The following is a 22,976-nucleotide window of genomic DNA, read 5'->3' on the forward strand; positions in this document are numbered from 1 at the left end:
TCAAGACGCTGGACACCATCCTAGACAAAGCAGTCAACTTAATTGACATCCCGATCAGCACCTTAAATATTCACTCCCTACACCATTGAAACAAAGTGGCAGCAGTGTGTATCATATACAAGATGCACATATACAAGATTCTTGAAGCTTCCTTCGACAGCAACTTCGAAATCCATGACATCTGTCACCTAGAAGGATAAGGGCAGCAGATGCATGGGAACACCACTGTGAAGGAATGCAGCTATAAATAAGGTGTTATAAAATAAAAATAGTGATTCTCCTATGAGGTAAGGATTAAAAATTAAAAGCAGAGTTGATCTGCTGGACAAAGTTTAAAAGTTTATGAATAAACCTGGGCATAATCGTGTGCTCAAGGACAACATCCTATGGCACAGAATATGGTATATCCTTGAATACAGTCCTGAAAAACAGCAAGGTATTGCTAAATTGAGCATGTGACCACTATCAGAACTTTTCAGCATCTAGTTTCCTTGAAGGATGTTGTCTAAAATGAGAATGTTGATAAAAACAAAGGATGTTGTCCAGCCCGAGTGCCCAGCATGCTTCCTACTGGTTCAGCTCTTTTCTGGTATAAGTATTGAACTACACAGTAGAATTTTTAGATTTGTTGGATTCATTTCAGCAGTCTGAAGGTAAAGGCATAACTGTTGTAATGTGATGATAGTTCTCTCCTTAATTGGGATAGAGGTACTTGCCAGACACAAGAGCTTTCTACTCGGAGATTTAAAGTAAATACTGTTTTAAATATTGATGGATATCTTAAATACATATTTGTAATATTAATAAGTTGTGGATTCTCTATTAGAAACAAGATTTTGCTTACCTTTCCTACAACTGCCAATGTTACGATTACCATCAAATGTGAATCGCATGTTTGGTTCTTCAACATTTATAAAATATATTGTCCCATATAGTTTTGAGTTTTTCCAAACTTGAAAACCCATTTCTGTACACCCTGCAGTGGCGAGGTACATTGTTGAGGAGAGATGCCCAGACCCTTATAATATTCGGTTGTCATAGTCTGGCTAAATTTTGATAAAAAGACGATCTGGAGGAGGATAATATTCTCTGGTGGTTCCTTCCCTTTGGGAAGAGTTGGATCAGTTCTTCAGACCCATTTAAGTGTCTGTGAGACCTGGCTTTTTCAACCTTAAGTGAGAGTGATTATCCAAGAAGTATGTCCGATCCAGATTGGTCCCAAAAAAGGGCTAGGATTATCATCGACTTCACCACTAACTGCAAATTCCTCTCCAAACCACATATTTGTTTTCTATTTTCCTGTTCATTCAGCATTTCTGGGTAAACATCCTAGAACACCCTTCCTAACAGCACAATAGGTGTACCTACTACACATGGACTGCAGCGGGTCAAGATGGAGGTATGCTAACAAGGGCAATTAGGAATGGAAAATAAATGCTAACATAGACAGCGATGTGTGAAAGAATAAAAAAAAGAATTGGAGGAGCAATTAAATCCTGGAGGGTTATAGGGCTACAGAAGGTTACAGAGACAGGAAAGGATTTGGAAACAAAGATGACATTTTTTAAATCAAGGTATTGTTTAACCAGGAGCTAATGTAGGTCAGCAAGCCCCAGGGATGGCATATGAGGAACAGCCTAGTATTTAGGCGTTTCCCATAAAATTAAATCAGTGGACGTATAATTGAAACATAGAGGGCTGGGAACCAGAAACATATCCAATATCAGGTCCATGATGTTCACAGCAAAGTTCAGCCCGAAGAGTAAGAATAAATGGGTCATTTATGGGTTAGAAGACCCATGGGTTGGCTGGTCAATAAGGATCAATATTTCAGACTCAGATGTTCACAATCTAATAAATGACTTAGATGAGGGGAGTGTAATATATGCAGGTTTGCTGATGATATCAAGCTAGCTATGAAGAGAATACAAAGAGGCTGCAAACGGATATAGGTAGGTTTTATGATTGTGCGAGTGGTGACAGATATTGTATAATGTGGTGAGAAGTGAAATTATCCACTTGGGTCAGAAGAATTTATGAGAAAAGGTTGGACAGGCTAGGTTTATATCTGCTGGAGTTTAGAAGAGTAAAAGGTGAATTGATTGAAACATATAGGCCAGGATTCTCCGTTCCGGGGACTAAGTCCCCACGCCGGCGGGAAAACCGGCGCCAACGACTCCGGCATCACCGGCCCCCAAGGTGAGGAACTCTTACCTATCTCGGGGGCTAGGTGAACGCCAGAGGGGTTGGCGCCGCTCCAGCCAGCGCCGAAGGGACTGCGCGAGTTCGCGTATGCGCCAAAGGGCCGGCATGATCTAGCGCATGCGCAGAACTGCCCCCTGGGGATTCTCCAACATTGCGGGGGGGTTAGAGACTCCCGCCCATAAGACACAAGGGCCGGGATTCTCTGCAACCTACAACCACGGGACCTCAGAGTTCTGGTTGCTGGGGCCATCCTGATTGGGGGGGGGGGTGGCAGGCGGATCCGACTCCGGTGGGGGCCTCCACGGTGACCAGGTCCGCGATCAGGGCCTACCAATTGGTGGGGGGGGCATTCCACGGGGGGCCTCCGTGCCGGGCCCCTGTAGGGCTCCGCCATGTTGCCCTGGGGCCAACGCAGAGACGGCAACCCACGTGCATACGCGGACCCGCGCCTGCCTTGGCACGCTGGCTTTCGCTGCCGGAGCAGCGGGCAGCACTCATACGCCTTTCTAGCCCCCTAGGAAGGGGTGAATGTCTGGCTCTAGGAAGGGGTGAGGTCCGTTGACGCCGGCGTCGCTCACGCCGGTTTTGACGCCGGCGTCAACACTTGGCCGGAATTTCAGAGACTCCTGGCCAAGGTGTTTTGATAGGGAGAGGATGTTTCCTCTTCTGGGAGAATCTCGAACTTGGAGGTCACTGTTTAAACATCATGGGTCACCCATTTAAAATGGAGATAAGACAAAATTATTCACTCAGATGGTCGTGAGTCTTTGGAACTCTATTGAAAATGAATGAAATGAAATGAAAAATGAAACATATTAAACATAAAAGCACAGAAAATAAGAGGAGTAGGCCATGTGGAAGCAAAATCTTTGAATAGTTTTAAGACAAAGGCAGAGAGATTCTTGCTAAGCAAGAGGATAATAGGTTATCAGGGGTAGGCAGGATGCAGATTTGAGGTTAATATCATATAAACCATGATCTTATCAAATGGTGGAGCAGGTTCGATGGCCTACTCGTAGTTCCAGCATTTTGAAACAGTGAGTGAAGTAATGGTGATATATATCCAAATCAATATGATGAGTGGCTTGGAGGTGTCCCCATACATCTGCTGCCCTTGTCTTTCTCGGTCGTAGTGGTCATGGGCTTGGAAGTGCTGTCTGAGGAGCCTTGGCTAGTTCCTGCAGTGCATCTGATAGAATCATCGAATTTACAGTATAGAAGGAGGCCATTTGGCCCACCGAGTATGCACCGGCCCTTGGAAAGAGCACCCTACTTAAGCCCACACCTCCACCCTATTCCTGTAACCCAGTAATCCCACTGAACCGTTTGGACATTAAGGGCAATTTAAAAAGGCCAATCCACCTAACCTGCACATCTTTGGACTATGGGAGGAAACCGGAGCACCTGGAGGAAACCCACGCAGACATGAGGAGAATGCGCATACTCCACACAGACAGTGCCTCAAGCCAGGAATAGAACCCAGGCCCCTGGCGCTGTGAAGCAACAGTGCTAACGACTGTGCTACAGTGCCGCCCACCATCTTGTAGATGGTACACACTGCTGCCACTGTGCATCAGTAGTGGCAGGAGTGAATGTTTTTGGATGGGGTGTCAATCAAGTGGGTTGCTTTGTGTCAAGCTTCTTGAGTGTTGTTGGCTTTGCACTCATCCAGGCAAGAGGAGAGTATTCCATTACACTCTAGACTAGTGCCTTGTAAATGGTGGATATGCTTTAGGTGGTCACGAGGGGAGGTACTCGTCACATGATTCCTAGCCTCTGACCAGCTCTTGCAGCCATAGTATTTTTATATAGCTAGTCCAGTGAAGTTTCTGGTCTGTGGTAACCCGAGGATGTTGATAGTGGGCGATTAAGTGATTCTTATGCAATTGAAGGTCAAAGGGAGATGATTGGAAACATGGAAAATAGGCCCTTCGAGCCTGCCCTTCCATTTGTTATGATCATGGCTGACCATCCAGCTTAATAACCTGTTCCCACTTTCCCCCATAGCCTTTGATCCCTTTAGCTCCAGGAGCTATATCTAACTCCTTCTTGAAAACAGACAATGTTTTGACTTCAACTGCTTTCTGTGATAGCAAATTCCACAAGCTCATCCTTTATCGGTGAAGAAATGTTGCCTCATCTCAGTCCAAAATGGCTACCCCGCAGCTGCAGACTGTGATCCCTGGTTCTGGACTCCCCCGCCACCGGGAACATCCTCCCTACATTTACCGTCTAGTCCTATTAGAATTTTAGAGATCTCTATGAGATCCCCCCTCATTCTTCTAAACTCCAGCAAATATAATCCTAACCGACTCAATCTGTCCTCATAGTCTGTCCCGCCATCCCAGGAATCAGTCTGATAAACCTTCACTGCACTCCTTCCATAGCAAGAACATCCATCCTCAGATAAGGAGACCAAAACTGTACACAATATTCCAGGTGTGGATTCACCAAGGCCCTGTATAACTGCAGCAAGACATCATTGCTCCTGCAGTCGAATCCTCTCGCTATGAAGGCCAACACACCATTTGCCTTTTTTACCACCTGCTGTATCTGCATGCTTACTTTCAGTAACTGGTGTGCAAGGACATCCAGGTCTCATTGCACATTCCCCTCTCCTAATTTATGGCCATTCAGATAATAATTTGCTTTCCTGTTTTTGCTACTGAAGTGAATAACTTCACATTTATTCACATTATACTGCATCTGCCATGCAGTTGCCCAATCATTCAATTTGTCCAAATCACACTGAAGCATCTCTGCATCCTCCTCACGGCTCTCCCTCCCACCCAGCTGTGTCACCTGCAAATATTATATTTAGTTCCCTTATTTAAATTCTTAATATTAACATACATTGTGAATTAGATTCTATCTTGTTGGGAGATGGTCATTGCCTGGCACTAGTGTGGGCAAATGCCTATGCCTGGATACTCTCCATGTCTTGATGCATATGGACATGGGTTGCTTCTGAATTATGAATGGTGCTGAAAATTGTGCAATCACTAATGAACACCCTTACTTTTGACCTCAAATGCCACCTTGATGTCAAAGGCAGTAACTCTCACCTGACCTGTAATTATTCTGCATAGGCCTTTTAGAGGGGCAGACTGAAAGAGCAGAAAGGTGGTGGGGAAACCGGCAGCTGCGTTATTTACCCCTGTAAAAAAAAGTGTCATTCAACAGAAATTAAGACTGGGAGTAGGTCACTTGTATTGGAAAGGCGGGGTGGGGGGTGGTGGGGAGAATGAAGTGGTGTTGGACCTAAATAAAAAGCTTTTAATAAATGAATGGCTCTTTATAAATATTGTAACCATATGTACATTTATAAGTAAACCCGATTTTCACAATTTAATTTGCTTTTTCGCCTTCAGAAAACTTTTAGTTTTGCAAAAACCTCTTTGCTTATAAAAAAAATCGCATCATTTTAAAATCTTGCCTGACCAAAAAAAATATTTCGGTGCAGAAGGGCAGGATAAGAAAGCAAAAATGGAGCTCTCCGGCTGGCTTCACTCTTTTAATGACGCCGATATATAAATGCTCATTACACCCACTAATATTTCGCATTACATGTGCAAGAAACCACGGATGCACCAGATCTTTAAATGTGCCTCTGGCTTCCAACTTTGTTGTGGCAAGCCACTGCTGTCAGACAGTGTGGGAGGGAGAAGCATTAACTTCAACAGCTGTTTCTTGACCCCGGCTGTCAGTCTTCCCAAGAATAAATTTTTGGAGTGTCCCATTACAACCCTGTGGGGGATTATATAATACCGAAAGCCGTGCCTGCTCACCGTGGAGCGCCAGGAAAGCCGCCCCGGCCACTGGCCCCGTGTAAAGCAATGCGAGGGGGTGCGTTTGCAAAATGCAGCGCCGAGCCGCGGGAGCTGGCAATGCAGCACGGCCCGGTGTTTACAAAGCGCGTTTCCCCTGCTGGCTGAGTGCAGTTAGAGGGAGTCCTGCACAGACTACAGTAATTCCCCTGCAAGGGCGACTTGAAACCGGCTGCGCTGAATAGCATTTACTCTTCCCGCTGCCTCCCCCCGCTGCAGTGATACATACCCCGGAAGTTTAGCCCTTCACTGCTCGAGAAACTTTCTCCACACTGCCTGTTTTTTAAAAAATACATATATATTGGGTATGTGCTGCATCTTATGTGTGTGACTCCATCACGTACTCTTTCTTTACATATACAATATATATATATATATATATGTGTGTGTGTGTATATAAAGAGTACCATTGATTTTGTGCACTTTAGCAGAGGGGGTGGGGAATAAAGCAGACGGAGTGAACAATGAGATGTGAATTGCTGTTCTGTTGCAAACTGCTCCATGCCCCATTTTTAAAAAAATGTTTTGGGGGGGGGGCGAAAGAAATCTTGTCCCCGTGAGCTAGAAGCAATAATTCCTCCATATATTATTTTTTTGGGAAGAAAAACCAAACATAATGTTGGAGATGCTGCCGTTAGGGGCGTGCATCTGATGTGGTTGTAAATAATTAGCTTACCAGAGATTCTCAACTGATGGGTGGTTCCACGTTAAAGCTGCCTAAATCAAGTATGTGTTGCAGCGTACTACTGGGGGGGGGGGGGGGGGGGGGGGGGTGTTAAATTATCCTGGGTTATTACTGTAGGTTAGTGTTTCATTACTGAAAGTCATGGTTTGCCCCCCCCCCCCCCCCCCAAATCTCTTGTATCTCGCCGGGTTAAGCACTGTATTCATCATTAAGGGTTGCACTGTCCTGCTTCATTTCAGGAATACAATATGGTTTAATATTCTTGATAAATAGTACTTTTGTACAGAATGATAGCTTTTGTGCTTCAAATCACTCAATGGGATTTGATGTTTATTGATTTGATGTTTATGAAGATGAGTCATGTAAAATGTTCTTCCAATCAACTACCACCCTTCCCAACGCCCCCCCCCCCCCCCCCAGGGAAAAATGTATGTGTATGTATTCTCTTTTTTTTGTCCATCCTCACTTGTGAAGTGAGGTGTTTCAGAACTGGCCCCTGTAATTTTTTTTATCTTATTACTTATAGATACTTGAAGGAATGCATTTTGCACACTTTTTTGGGAGGAGGAACATTCATTACTGGTAAATGGCAAAGAATGTTTAATGATGCACATATTCAATTTTAAAACATTACTGCTGTTTTGTAAGGGTATCGATACTCTCTCATAGGAAATCAAAGATATGTATTGTGAATGTATGTTGAAAAATAGTTCTTTACTTGGGGCATCTTTTGAAGATTGAGTTACTTTCTCTTGCCAAAATTGGATTCAAAATTTAGACTGCAAGTGAAAAGTATACAGTTTATTCATTGAATCTCTACAATGCAGAAGGAGGCCATTTGGCTCATTGAGTCTGCACTGACCCTCTGAAACAGCACCCTATCTAGGTCTATTCCCCCACCCTATCCTCGCAACCCCACCTGGACACTTAGGGGCAATTTTATCATGACCAATCTACCTAGCCACATCTTTGGACGGGTGGGAGAAAACAGGGAGAAAGTGCAAACAGACAGTTACCCAAGGCTGGAATTGAACCCGGGTCCCCTGTGCTGTGAGGGAGTAGTGCTAACCACTGTGCCACCGTGCTGCCTGTTAAGTATTTTTCTGCTTTTCTTGACAGCCACTTGAATGCACAAAGCTCCTCCTGTAGCTGGGATACTAGGTTGACCTGATCATATAGGAGTATCCTGTGATTGGTTAAGAAAAAATGTGCATGGGCACCACGGTGGATCTGGTGCCTCACGGCGCCGAGATCCCAGGTTCAATTCTGGGTCACTGTCCCTGTGGAATGTGCACATTCTCCCTATGTTTGTGTGGGTTTTGCCCCCACAATCCAAAGATGTGCAGGTTAGGTGGATTGGCCCATAATTGGAAAAAATGAATTGGGTACTCTAAATTAAAAAAAAAGAAATGTGCTTGTAACAGAGTGAAAAATCCATGATTCCAAATGCAGGCAACTGTAGCCATTGCTGCGCTTTTCTTCATAACTTATAATGAAAGTCCCAAGTGCAAATATGATCCTGTAATGTCGCATAAATACATTATGGTTGTCTGTCTTCAGATTGACCTGTTCTTGCAACTTTACTACATTTGGTGGCCATTTGGGAAAACTTTGATTTCAAATAGCCGTTGCATCTCAAAAATGTTTTTCTCTGCTTCACAAAGTAGAGTCGTTTATATCTGATAGGAATTGGAGGAGCAAACAAGTTGTTTGGAGACTTAAATATAAGCAAAATACTGCGGATGCTGGAAATCTGAAATAGAAACAAAATGCTAGAAAAACTCAACAGGTCTGTCAGCATCTGTGGAGAGTAAGTGTTAATATTTGAGTCCGCCTGCTCCAACCAATCTTAAACGGTATAAAACATACCTCATTTCTCCCTCTCTAACGCCGAAGAAGAGCCATACAGCTTGAAACGTTAATTCTTCTCTCTCCACAGATGTAGCCAGACCTGCTGAGTTTATCCAGCATTTTCTGCTTTCATTATAGTTGTTTGGAGAGTTGTTTTCTTGTGTTTCACTAGATCAAAGACACTAGATCAAACAATTAGCTGGGCTGTCTTGATTAGGTTATCCCAATCTCCATACTATATGGAGTATTGTTGATTGGGAAAAAAAGGGGGAGACGGTGGGAAACTGACTAGCAATAAAATGCCCGTGTATCTAAATCAGAGGGACAAAGTAGTCAAGAATTGTAATTTCCATGCCATTTGTTGAGATGTTTCTGAAAATGCAATTTTAAATCTCTAACAATAAAAATAATCTTTATTGTCACAAGTAGGCTTACATTAACACTGCAATGAAGTTACTGTGAAAAGCCCCTAGTCGCCATATTCCGACGCCTGTTCGGGTACAGAGAGGGAGAATTCAGAATGTCCAATTTATCTAACATCATGTCTTTCGGGACTTGTGGGAGGAAACTGGATCACCTGGAGGAAACCCATGCATACACAGGGAGAACATGCAGACAGTGACCTAAGCCGGAATCAAATCTGGGACCCTGGTGCTGTGAAGCAACTGTGCTAATCATCTAATATCTTCTGCTCGATGAATTTGCATGCCATACAGGGCGGCACACTGGCTAGAACTACAACCTCACAGCCCCACGGACCCGGGTTCGATTCCAGCCTTGGATGACTGTCTATGTGGAATTTGCACGTTCTCTCTGTTTCTGCTTGGGATTCTTCCAGGTGCTCCGGTTTCCTTCCACAGTCCAACTTGTGCAGGTTAGTTGGATTGGTTATACTAAATTGCCCTTTAGTGTCTAAAGGTGTGCAAATTAGGTGGGATTATGGGGATAGGGAGGAGGATGGTGGACCAAGGTAGGGTGCTCTTTCAGAGGATGGGTGCAGACTCAATGGGCTGAATGGCCTCCTTCTGCACTAGGGATTCTATGCTCAAACTGCAAAGCTGTGCAGTTACCAGGAGGTTGTTGGTGTTTAAAATTAAAGTTTAAAATTCTCAGGCCCAGGTAATGTAATATGTTTTGAAGTTTAATATTTAAATTTAAGGGGTCTTCTATTTGACTCATTTCCCTTGTGAACAATTCATCTTGTTGATAGAACTCATTTGTCAACACCAGCACAAGTATGCATGTGTAGCTGCTGTAATGTCACCAATGCATTCCTGAGTTTTGCAGAGGTCAATCCACCTATGGCTAGAATTAAAGGGATAGCAAGTGGTGCTGGCAGCAGCAGCTATTTAGCTCTTGTTGGTGATTGTACTGTAGGAGACAGGCAGAGGAACCTCTCCTGGGGAGGATTTGGCAGCATTGGCACCATGTTATTCATATTAGTGAGGTTGATGGTGTGATTCTCATGGGAGGCTGTGCTGTGAAGTAGATGGCATATAATATCTGATTTGCTTGAGTGAAGTGCTAAATTTCTCTAAATGTGTACTTATGACCATTATCAAATCTAAAAGCGGAAAGGGCTGTATGTGGCTCAGTGGTTAGCATTGGGACTGTGGCGCTGAGGACCCGGGTTCGAATCCCGGTCCGAGGTCACTGTCCGTGTGGAGTTTGCACGTTCTCCCCATGTCTGCGTGGGTTTCACTCCCACAACCCAAAGCATTGTTAGGTGGATTGGCCACGCTAAATTGCCCCTAAATTGGAAAAAATATAGTTGGGCACTCTAAATTTATTTTTAAAAATCTAAGAGCGGGATTTCTAAGTTCTAGTATACGCTGCAATCCTCGAAAGGTGGCTTTCAGTATCTAGCTGTTACATTCAGTCATCCGCTTATGTTTTTTTGTAAAACGTGGCCAAGCGATTGGGAATATTTGTGGTTAGACTTTTGACTGCTTTTCTGTTTTGGTTATGTCCAGCTTTTTTTAAGCATTGTGGATTATATAAACAGAAACTACAATTGCATTTGGCACAAGCAGCTTCGCATGTCTGCATTCCTCAATCTTCCTTTTTAAAAAGTGAATTACAAAGGGTCAAGGCATGACGTTTTTAAAAGGATTGGTTTTTTTTACAAAAGGTTCTAAATCTCTATTGTAACTCTGTACTATATCAACGTTCGGGTGAATGAAGTTTTTTCAACGCCCGTTTCTTGAATATTATATTCTTCTGCTTCCAATCTTCACTACCTCTAGTAGGTTGATTTGTCACTTTCTACGATCCCAGTCACTTGAAAATTTTGGGTCGTTCCCAATTGTTTATTAATTCGTTTTCTGGAGTAATTTTTAGATGTCTTTTCCCACTCCTGGATAGTCTTTATTCCTCAGTGAGCATATCGTCCTCTTCCAACCCCCCCCCCCCCCCCCCCCCACCCACTCCTTTGCCTGTTTATTAGATACAGTTGGAAGTTTAGTCTCTGGCAGAGAAACCGATACAATCATGTTGTTACTGGAATTTTATTTAAACACATTGGTGTCAAGGCAAAGCAAAAAAAATCTCTTTACTATCGGCATCCCAGAAAAACTAAGTTATTTTGAGTTTTGCAAAACACCAGTGCATTTATCGTTGTATCTCCAATTTTCAGTTTCTCCTCTTGCTGCTTTTTTAAATTGTGCCTTGCAGCTTCCTGCTGTGCCTACATTTATGCTTACAACAGTTTTTTTTTAACAATGCCGCCCGATTTCTAGTTAGCAACAATATCATTGATTTATGTGTATTTGTCTCTGACCACTCCTCACTGCGTGTGGTTGGTCATTAAGAAGCCTGTTTCATTGGTTGTGGACCAGGTGTAGGGTTTGGGCCTCTGGTCTTCCGAATTGTTCTATTTGTGATGCATGATCAATTGCACAAAGACTTGAGTTGGGTACAACTGAGGCTTTATTGCTCTAAGATGTGTGGCCTCCCACAGCAGCTGGCGATATGGAGGACACACATATTTATACTCCGCCTACTGGGCGGAGCAAGCGGGCAGGGACTACCAACGTACCTGTAGTACAGGTCCTACCATACATCCTCTAATAGAGGTGCAACAGTAGTTTACCACAATTTGCTCCTCAGATAATTATCAAACACGTTCTACGAATTGGCTATCAACTAGGCTGGACTATGGAGGGCTAATATTGTGCAGTCTGTGGGTGGAAGAGTCCCTTGACCAGTCGTTTTGTTGAGATCCAGTGGGGTAAATCAAGGTGTACAAAAAGGGAGGGATATTATTTGCAAAGGGGAAAGGGCCTCCAATTCCTCCCTACTATCCCCCCTACTTTTGGGAAGGGCAACGTCTAGAAACTCTGCCATGTCAGACGTCTCCTCCGGAGTTCCAGCACACAATTGATGTCCCCACCTGCCCCCCCCCCCCCCCCCCCCCCCCCCCCCCCCCCCCCAAGACCAACTGGTTTGTATCTGAATATTGGATAGAGGCCAACAAACCTTAATAAATGCCACATCATCCCAGTTAGGGGAATATGCAAATACCAGAACTACCAAAGTATCCGCAAAGGATTAACTTACCATCACATACCTACTATTGGTGTCCGCCACAATTCTGGTGACTGATAGGGGCACTCGCTTATTGATCAAAATTGCTGCATCTCGGGCTCGACCATCGAAGCCCAAGTGGAACATGCGCCCCACCCACCGCCTCTGGAGTCTGGTCTGATCCTTCACCTGCAAATAGGGTCTCCTGCAAAAACACCATATCAGCATTTAAGTTCTTTAAATGAGAAAAAACTCTTGACCTCTTCACTGGGCCACCCAATCCTTTTATGTTCCAGGTATCCAGCCGAATTGGGTGTTTCCTCCCCCCTCCTCATTCTGTAATCAGTCATTTCCACCATTAGGGACAAACAAATAAATCTTTAAAAGGTATCGGTAATGGGAGGAGGCCCTGCGGAGACTTAACGCATTCTCGTTGTGTGCCAGGCTCAGCCTGACTGATCCAATTCAAGGTGGTCCACAGGGCGCATATGACTGTGGCCCAGATGAGCAGGTTCTTTGAGGCGGTGGAGGACAGGTGTGGGCGATGTGGGGGAAGTCCTGCGAATCATGTTCACATGTTCTGGGCATGTCCGAGGCTGAGGGGCTTTTGGCAGGGATTCGCGGACATCATGTCATAAGTCCTGCAAGGGAGGGTGCTGCCAACTCCACAGGTGGTGATCTTTGGAGTGTTTGGCAGACCCGGGAGCCCAGGGGGTGAGAAAAGCCGACGTTTTGGCCTTTGCTTCCCTGGTGGCCCGGAGACAGATTTTACTGGGATGGAGGGATTCGGAGCCCCTGATTTAATTTGCCTTGTGGGGCTGGTTATAGGAGTTCGCCCGGAGGTAGCAGCTGTTCATTCGAGAAAAAGTAGACTGCCAGCAGAGTGGTTGGCCGGGGGGGGGGGGGGGGGGGGGGGGGGGGGGTGGGCAGGGTGAAGGGGAAGCATGGAAATGGCGAATGAGGGTAGGAAAACCAATGGTGGGAGGGCCGGGAAGGGCTGGTGGTGTGTTGTTATAAGCCATGTTGGTTGGGGTTTGTGTTTTTGGGGGGGGGGGGGGGGGGGGGGGTGGTGATGTTGTGAGTTCTGTTGGATGTTATTGTTGAAAAGTGTTAAAATTATAAATGCCACAATAAAATATTTTCTAAAAAAAAATGGTATCGGTCAAAGGTCTTCCCTAGGTGGCAGCCAACCCCACCGCCAGATAATCCCTCCCCCAACCCCCACCTCACTCCCATTCGCCAGTATTTACACTGCTTGCGAGGTAGCTCCCATCAGGACATTGAAAAGGACAACAGCATTGCCCAACACGAAGATCAACTATTCCTCAAAAGATAAAGGGACCCATAAACCATACAACCTAGAAATTTCCCCATCATGCCTACACACACAGAAAACAAACTTCAACAACAGAATATCCACACCACCCTCTGCAGCTCGCAACCCTCACAAAAAACTGGAGCGTAGAAGGAAGAGAGGTGACTTGATAGAGGTGTACAAGGTGATGAGAGGCATGGATAGAGTGGATACCCAGAGACTTTTCCCCAGGGTGGAAATGGCTGTCACGAGGGGACATAATTTTAAGGTGATTGGAGGAAAGTATAGGGGAGATGTCAGAGATCGGTTCTTTACATCGAGAGCGGTGGGTGCGTGGAATGCACTATCAGCGGAGGGGATGGTGTCAGAGTCATCAGGGACATTTAAGCGACTCTTGGACAGGCACATGGACAGCAGTAAATTGAAGGGATGTAGGTTATGTTGATCTTAGATTAGGATAAATGGTCGGCACAACATTGTGGGCCGAAGGCCTGTACTCTGCTGTACTGTTCTATGTTCTATATGTTTTAAATCCCCTATACAGCACCTTTTGTTTAATTGGACTTCAGTCTTTGTTTGTTAATAAAGCTCTGCACCACATCATGTGTCTCAAAATAAAAATTCCGTAGCCTCCCTGTGACCCGCAACCTAGCCGGGTACACCACTCCGAATCAAACGCCCTTACTGTAGAGAGCAGCCCGCTTCCTCGCCAGCTCTGCCCCCATGACTTGATAAATCCGTATCAGATTTCATTCCCATTTCATGCCACAGTGCTCCTTGGCTCACTGTAAGACCTCCTTATCTCGGAAACTCTGGAACCAAATAATCATCGCATTTTGGTCAAGGCTTCTTCTGGAGTGTCCAATAGGCTCTGTTGAGTGGCGGGGGTGGTGTTGGTTGTGGGGGGTGGGTACGCACTCAACTCTGAGGCTCTTCCCCCTTTTCCAGGTTTTCGAACTCCGCCTTCAACCTTTTATTTTTCATTGCCCACTACTGCTATCTCGGCCTCTAATGACGCAAGCTGCTTATCATGCCTCATGAACGCCTCCTCAACACCTTCCAGAATCTCACCATGTTTTTTCACTGTCCCGACGACTTTATCAAGCTCCACCTGGACCGGGCCCAACACTTTCTCAATCGACTTACATAATCTCTCTGAGACCAACATCTACTGCCTCTCAAAGTGTATCTTAAATTGTATATTAAATTCCTTAGCCAGCGCGTCAGAGAGCATATCCACTGTAATCCGGACAGCCGATGGTTGCAACTCTGATGGTGTCGCCGTCTTGGCCATTGAGGAGTTCCACGAGGCTCCCGAGTCAGTCGAGGAAATATCTACTCCGGGTTTCCTGGTATCTTTACCTTCCTTTTGGGCATGAATTTGGCGCGGGGGGATCCTGTTGTACCGGTCGGGAACGTTTTCCAGCAAAGATCTCCCGAATAAACGGACAAAAATGCCTAAACAAATGTGGATATTGGCCGGAGCGAACAAAGTGTGCAACCTCCCTCATACATGTTGTCAACTGGAAGTCCTTTTGTAAATTATTTATATCCTCCTTGGGCATAAGTAAGGTAGATAGTCAACATCTTTTCCCAAAGGTAGGGGGAATTTAAAGCTAGAGGACATAGGTGAGAGGGGAAAGATACAAAAGGGTCCAGAGGGACAATTTTTTCACACCGAGGGTGGTGAGTGTCTGGAACGAGCTGCCAGAGGCAGTAGTAGAGGCGGGTACAATTTTGTATGTTAAAAAGCATTGAGACAGTTATATGGGTAAGATGGGTATAGAGGGATATGGGCCAAATGCGGACAGTTAGGACTAGCTTAGTGGTTAAAAACTGGGTGGCATGGACAAGTTGGGCCGAAGGGCCTGTTTCCATACCTCTGTGACTCCTTATAATCTTACTTCCGTCCCGCCTTTGTGTCACACGCAAGTTTGGCCACAGTACACTCTGTTCCTTCCTCCAAATCATTAATATATATTGTGAAGAGCTGTGGCCCCAGCACTTACCACTGTCGCACTCAATCGGTTACAGCACTCCAACCTGAGAAATAACCCCTTATTGCTACTCGCTGCTTCCTGTTAGTTAGCCAATCCTCTATCCACGCCAGAATATCACCTCCAACACCACAAGCTCCTATCTTGCGTAGTCGCTTTTTGAAAATGAAAAAATGAAAATCGCTTATTGTCATGAGTAGGCTTCAATGAAGTTACTGTGAAAAGCCCCTAGTCGCCACATTCCGGCGCCTGTCCGGGGAGGCTGGTACGGGAATCGAACTGTGCTGCTGGCCTGCTTGGTCTGCTTTAAAAGCCAGCGATTTAGCCTGGTGAGCTAAACCAGCCCCTAATGAAAATTGCTTATTGTCACGAGTAGGCTTCAATGAAGTTACGGTGAAAAGCCCCTAGTTGCCACATTCCGACGCCTGTTCGGGGAGGCTGGTACGGGAATCGAACCGTGCTGCTGGCCTGCTTGGTCTGCTTTAAAAGCCAGCGATTTAGCTCAGTGAGCTAAACCAGCCCCTAGTCTGTGGCATCTTTTATGTAGCATCTTATCAAATAACTTTTGAAAATCCAAATATACAAATTTGATTGGGTCTCCTCCATCCACCCTGGCTGATACCTCCTCAAAGAGCTCTAGTTACTTTGTCAGACATGATTTCCTCTTCATGAAACTCTTCTGACTCTACTTGATCAGATTATGACTTTCCAAATGCACTGCTATTCTCTATCTAATAATCGATTCTGATATGTTTTCAACAATTGAAGTAAGGCCAACTGGCCTGTAGTTGCCTGCGTTTTGCATCCTTCTCTTTTTGAACAAGGGTACCACATAGGCAGTTTTGCAATCCTTTGGCAGAGGACCAGGATTTTTGGAAAATGGATACCAATCCATCCACGGTCTCTGTAGAGACCTCATTTAAGATCCTGCCATGCAAACCATCACATCTAGGGGACCTGGCATCCTTTCACCCCCATTAGTTTACCTAACACTTATTCTTTGGTGATGATGTTTCATTTCTCCCCTGTGTTTCTTTTAGTATTTTTGGGCAGCTTGTAGTATCCTCTACAGTAAAAACCGATGAAAAATATCTATTTAACTCCTCTGCCATTTCTTTATTCCCCCACAAGTACTTCCCCAATTTCATTCTATAAGGGGCTATTGCTTTCTTTTACTTCTCTCTTTTTTTCAATACTTAAACAAAAAACAGTCTGTTTTTCTGTTTCTTGCTGACTTACACTCCTGATTATTTTTTATCCCATCTTTGTTGCAGTCTGAATCTATCCCACTCTTGTGGCCTACCATTAACCTTTGCCAGTTTCTATCTTTACGCTGTCAACTTAATACCCACCTTAACTTGCTTGGTTATCCATGGTAGGTTGTTAAAGAGTCTTTCCTCCTCATTGGGATGCATTTTTGCTGTGATTCATGAATTATCTGTCTAAATGTCTGCCACTGCTAATCTGTTCTCTTATTTTGATTTGATTTGATTTATTGTCACATGTACCGAAGTACAGTGAAAAGTATTTTTCTGCAGCCAAGGGAACGTACACAGTACGTACATGGTAGACAAAAAAACGAATAATCGACAGAGTACATTGACAAATGTACATCGACAAACGGTGATTGGCTACAGTGCAGAACAAGGGGTCAAACAAAGCAAATACATGAGGAAGAGCAGCATAGGATTTGGTGAATAGTGTTACTGGGAACAGATCAGTCTGAGGGAGAGTCGTTGTAGAGTCTATTAGTTGTGGGGAAGAAGCTGTTCCTATGTCTGGATGTGCGGGTCTTCAGAAATCTGTATCTTCTGCCTGATGGAAGAGTCTGGAAGAAGGAAAAGCCTGGTTGGGAGGGGTCTCTGATAATGCTGTCTGCCTTCCTGAGGCAGCGGGAGCTGTAGACAGAATCAATGTGCAGGTGGCAAGCTTGTGTGATGCGTTGGGCTGAGTTCACCACGCTGCAGTTTCTTGTGATCTTGGGCCGAGCAGTTGCCACACCAAACTGTGATGCAGCCAGATAGGATGCTTTCTATGGCACATCTGTAGAAGATTGTGAGAGTCGATGCAGACATGCCGAATTTCTTTAGCTTCCACAGGAAGTAGAGACGTCGTTGGGTTTTCTTGACTGTTGCATCAATGTGAGTGGACCAGGAGAGACTGTTGGTGATGGTGACCTCCAGGAACCTAAAGCTATTGACCATTTCTACTTCGGAGCCATTGATGCAGACGGGGGGTGTGTGTCGTGCGACGCTTCCTGAAGTCGATGATCAGTTCCTTGGTCTTTCCGACATTTATAGATAGGTTGTTTTTGGTACACCATGCAACCAAGTGATTTATCTCCCTTCTGTAGTCTGATTCGTCGATGTTTGAGATACGATCCGCAAACTTATACATTGAGTTGGAGTTAAATCTTGCCACACAGTCATGTGTGAGTATAGGGAGCACAGTAGAGGACTGAGCACATCCTTGTGGGGCCCCGGTGTTGAGGCCTATTGTGGAGGAGGTGTTGTTACCGATCCTGACAGATTGCGGTCAATTGGTGAGGAAGTCAAGGATCCTGCTGCACAGGGAGGGGTCAAATCCAAGGTTGCAGAGTTAAGTTATAAGTCTTGTCGGGATAATCGTGTTGAAAGCCGAGCTGTAGTCTATGAACAGCAGTCTGATGTAGGTGTCCTTGTTGTCGAGATGTTCGAGTGTTGATTGTAGAGCCATCTGCTGTGTACCGGTTGCGGTGATAGGCGAACTTCAATGGTCTGGGAGGCTAGCGTTAATCTGTCTCATGACTAGCCGCTCAAAGCTTTTCATGATTACAGGCGTCAGGGCCAGCAGTCGGTCATCGTTGAGGCAGGCTACCTTGTTCTTCTTTGGTACTGGTATTATGCTGGTCTTCTTGAAGGAGGTGGGGATCTCAGAGTGGAGGAGTGAGCTGGTGAAGATATCTGCGAATACACTCGCCAGCTGGTCTGTACAGGCTCTGAGTGCTCGCCCAGTGACTCTGTCGGGGCCCGTCGCTTTCCACGGATTCACTTTCAAGAAGGCAGCTCTTACCTCTGAGGATGTAATAGCGGGTATGGGTGTGTCCAGGGCTGTTGGGGCCGGTGGCACTGATGCATTGGCTGACTGCTCAAAGCAGGCATATAACTTGTTCAGTTCATCGGGGAGGGATGCTCCAGCCCCAGATATTCTGCCTGTCCTACCTGAATCTCTTGTGTAGGTCTGGGTCGTCAACATTGAATGCCTCTGCCTGGAACTTCAGCAGCGAGTGAACCCTTTGGTTGAGCCAGGGTTTCCGATTGGGGAATACCCGTATTGTCTTTTTTGGTACACAGTCCACGACACATTTACTGATGAAGTCTGTGATGGTAGTTGCTTACTCGTCCAGGTTAGCTGCCACGGCCTTGAATATGGACCAGTCCACAGACTCCAAGCAGTCGCGGAGAATGTCCTCGGATGCCTCGGACCGGCACTGCACGGTTTTTTTGACTGGCTCAGCACGCTTGAGTTGCTGTTTGTAAGCCGGAAGTAGGAATACCTACCGACTTGTGGTCGGATTTGCCAAAGTGTGGTCTAGGAATGGAGCGGTATGCACCTTTGATTACGTGTCGCAGGATCCAGGGTGTTTACACCTCTGGTGGGGTTGGAGATATTTTAGTGGAGTTATCTACTAAACTATATGACCACTTTGGCCAATTCCATCCTCATATCTTCATAATTCCCCTTCTTTAAATTTAACACTGATATTTCAGTCCCAATTGCCTCACACTCAAGCTGAATGCTAAATTCTATCACACTGTGATCACTACTTCCTGGGGGATTCTTAACCTTGAGATCATTTAATAAACCTACCTCATTACACATTACCAGATCCAAAATACCTAATTGGCTCCATAACATATTGCTCCAAGAAACCACCCCGAATGCACTCTCTGAATTCATTCTCATGGCTGCCATTTCCAATTTGATTAGCCCAATCTATATGAAAATTAAAATCGTCCATGATTAATGCAATGTTCTTTTTACATAAATTTGTTAATTCTTGATTTAAATTCTTTCCTACAGTGTGGTTATTTTTCGGGGACCTTACAATACTACCGCCACTCTCTTTGGTATTTATTACTGGTTGTGGAAGAACCCGATCTGTCAACATTGCATTCTTCCTTTGCAAAGCCAGTCTGGCAGAGATCATCATCAACAATCATAGAATCTCCACAGTGCAGAAGGAGGCCATTTGACCCATTGAGCCTACACCGACCCTCCAAAAGTGTACCCCACCTCGGCCCACTCACCTGCTCTATCCCTGTAACCAGAACACCCCCGGGACAATTTAGCATGGCCAATCCACCTAACCTGTACATGTCTGGACTGTGGGAGGAAACCCACGCACACACGTGGAGCACACAGTCATCCAAGACGGGAATTGAACGCGGGTCCGTGGTGCTGTGAGGCAACAGTGATAACCACTGTGCCACTGAAGTTGCAATCAGCCAGTGCCAATCAATTTGGACTTGTGAGAGTAGTTACTATCTCTTTGTAGAATTTCGTGAAAGAGTCTCTCCAATCTCCTTTCTGCCTTCTCTCCCCTTCATGTCCCCTCTTCTTTTCCTGCTCCCTCTCAACAAGCCCCCCCCCCACCCAGTGCATCCTCTGCCATCCACTTATCCTCTCTTTCCAACCCGCTCATTCCCTCTCTATCCCTCATGCACTCCTCCCTCTCCTCCACTGTCTCCCTGCCCTCTTTTTCCACCCTCTGTTTCTCTCCTTGACATATTTTTGTGGCACCCATAGAAGTTTACAGCAGTTAACTTGTGTTGTAAGGTTGTTTGGTATCTCACTCTGAGGTCTGGAGGCTTGTGTGATTGCACACAAACCGTTTATTTTTTAACAGACATCTACTTATCTCCGAGGTGTAACCCTTTCCCGGTGTTATGTTGGTATTGACTTCTCTCAAACTCTCTCTGCACAACTCGGCTTCCTGTCTACTGTCATGTGTCTCTCTACATCACATTGTGGGCAGTGCTATTCTCCTGGCCACATTAGTCGTTGGTCTGATGAACACTCTTATACTGCATCTCTCTCAAGACTTTACCCAATATATAAGTACAGTACAATTATTCTTTATGTTCCACCCCTTCTCCCCCCACAGGTCTCTGACTTTATCAATTCAGGTGGCATGTAGACTTGACAATTCTTCCATATCTCACTCTGGTCACGTTTGTGAGAGTGGTGGGCTCAGTTGCTTCGGGCAAACTTTATTGGCTTTATTGGACTTGAAGTCAAAGTATTCTGTGTTGCCACAGATTTGCATGTCTCCATCTGATTAGCTTTTTGCTTTCCTTTGTGTTGAAATTCTGTTTATCAATCATTTTTCTTCCGTGGTTAGGTATCATTTGCTTATCCAATTCCTTCTGGAGCAGATGCTGGCTCTACTAATTCATAGAGCGAGCTTGGGTTTTAGCTTCCCTGAGAGTCCACCTTGGTCTTTCTAGATGTTGACATTTCAAAAATGGAGCCTTCATTTCCACTTGTTTCCCTATTTCACCCCAAAATGTGATTATTCCCTTATTTTCCAATTCTCTTTTAAGCTTTCAACCTTTTTGTTCAGCTCATCGACTGCCCTGGCGAGTTCAGTTTTCTTTGTTCCAGAGTTATCTGCAAAATTGTTAAACAAGCTTAACAACTTCACCTGGGCATTCAGTTCCTTTCGGAGTCTTTCTTCCATAGTCACTGACTGCCTCTTGAATTAGCTCGTCAGCTCCACAGTCAATTTGGTAGAATTTACCTTATGGTGTTAGAAATTGGATTTCCTGTTCTGATGCACTATGAATTACGACGAGACGAGAGTAGAGAGTAATCGAGGCTTTATTACGCAGAGATGTGGAGCCTCCCGCAGCTGCTGCCGAAATGGCTGCAGCTTGGAGAGCCACACATTTATACTCCGCCTACTGGGCGGAGCCAGCAGGCAGGGATCTACCCCAGTACCTGTAGTACAGGGGCCTTACCGTAATACCCTCGTATGCAGTATACACAATACAACAATGATGGCTACCACATTCACCCCCTGTTAAAAGAGAGTCCAGCGGGGGTGGTGGAAACTATTTACATACAGGTTGTTTTCTAAAAAAAAATACAGGTTGTTTAAATGTTAAGAGGTTACAAATTTAGACGGTTGGGCACCTTGGTCCGTCGTTGCGAGTGACGAAGTTGTGGTGTTGATTCAGGCGTCTGTTCGATTGATGGGGACTCCGGGAGCGTGTCGACCTCATCTTCATCCACGGGTGGGACCAAGGGGAGGGTGGATCGTCCTGGAGTGGGGGCTGAGGTGGGGTGCGCCGGGGGGAGGGGTGTGTGTGTGTGGGGACCCAGCTGGTGCCAGGTCCCGGAGGGAGAATGTGTCTTGGCGGCCGTTGAGGTACGCCACGCAGGCATACTGCGGGTTCGCGTGGAATAGCTGTACCCTCTCAACCAACGGGTCCGCCTTGCGGAGCTGTATGTGCTTGCGGAGGAGAACTGGTCCTCGAGCTGCCAGACATGTTGGGAGCGAAACCCTGGAGGTGGATGCCCTGGGGAAGGCGAAGAGACGTTCATGGGGAGTTTTGTTAGTCGCAGTGCACAGGAGCGACCAAATGGAGTGAAGAGTGTCGGGGGGAACCTCCTGCCAGCGGGGGAGGCCGGGGGATTTCTGGACCGTGAGGGAGCAGCACCTTACCGTATCGGGGTAGATGAAGCTCTCAGTGCACCCGGAGTCCAGAAGGCAGGAAACCTTGTGCCCGTCACTGTCGTTGACGCGGTTGCGAGGTTGTGCGGTCGTGTCTGGTCGATCGTGATGGAGGCCAACCTGGCTGGTCGGCGGTGGCTGCAGGCGATGAGTGGCCCGATGAGGTGTCCAACAAGCAGTGATCCTGAGGCGGGGAAGATGGCGGTGCCCACGGGCCACACGTGTTGCAAGTGGAGCAAGATGGCGGCGCCCACGGGCCGCACGTGGTCTGAGAGAAGTAAGATGGCAGTGTCCACGGGCTGCATGAGGCCTGAGGCGAGGAAGATGGCGGCGCCCACGGGTCGCACATGGGGGGGTTTCCGGGGTAACAGCGGCGACCGAGCAGGCCTGGCACACAGCAGCAAAATGTCCTATGTTACTGCAGGCCTTGCAGAGCGCGCTCTGTGCTGGGCAGCGTTGTCAGGGGTGTTTTGACTGTCCGCAGAAGTAGCACTTGGGTCCCCCGGGATTGTGTGGCTGCCGCGCGGTGCAGGCCTGGGGTTGGCTGGGGGAGGTCGCTGGTGGGGTGCATGGTAGGGAGTTCGCTGGCGGGGTCCAGGAGGGGTGGGCCGCGCGATCGGGGGCATATGCCTGTATATTGCGTGAGGCGACTGTGAGCGAGAGCATTCATTTCTTGGTTGCTGTGAGGTCAAAAGTAGCCCCTTCTAAGAGTCGTTGGCAGATGTAGGCCGACTCGATGCCTGTAACGAACGCGTCCCTAAGTAGCAGTTCCGAACGTTCAGCGGCCGAAACGGCCTGGCAATCGCAGTCTCTCACTAGGAGTTGCAGGGCATGCCAGAAATCTTCCACAGAC

At 46.1% G+C, this 22,976-nt stretch overlaps 1 protein-coding gene across 3 annotated transcripts in view; it reads left to right on the forward strand.

The window, feature by feature from the left end:
• Window positions 1-6,111: 6,111 nt before the first annotated feature.
• The window catches only part of atg10 (ATG10 autophagy related 10 homolog (S. cerevisiae)), a 381,846-nt gene continuing 364,981 nt past the window's right edge, over window positions 6,112-22,976 (forward strand). Inside the window, exons 1-2 of one of the 3 annotated variants that reach the window (XM_038805372.1) lie at window positions 6,112-6,337; window positions 7,244-7,299. The gene's annotated coding sequence lies outside the window, so the exon portion shown is untranslated. Of the gene's footprint in view, window positions 6,338-6,593; window positions 6,759-7,243; window positions 7,300-22,976 lie in introns of those variants that run through there. The other 2 variants (XM_038805373.1, XM_038805374.1) reach the window with 2 other exon arrangements.

Source organism: Scyliorhinus canicula, chromosome 8 (genome assembly GCF_902713615.1).
Source record: "Scyliorhinus canicula chromosome 8, sScyCan1.1, whole genome shotgun sequence".
NCBI lineage: Eukaryota > Metazoa > Chordata > Chondrichthyes > Carcharhiniformes > Scyliorhinidae > Scyliorhinus > Scyliorhinus canicula.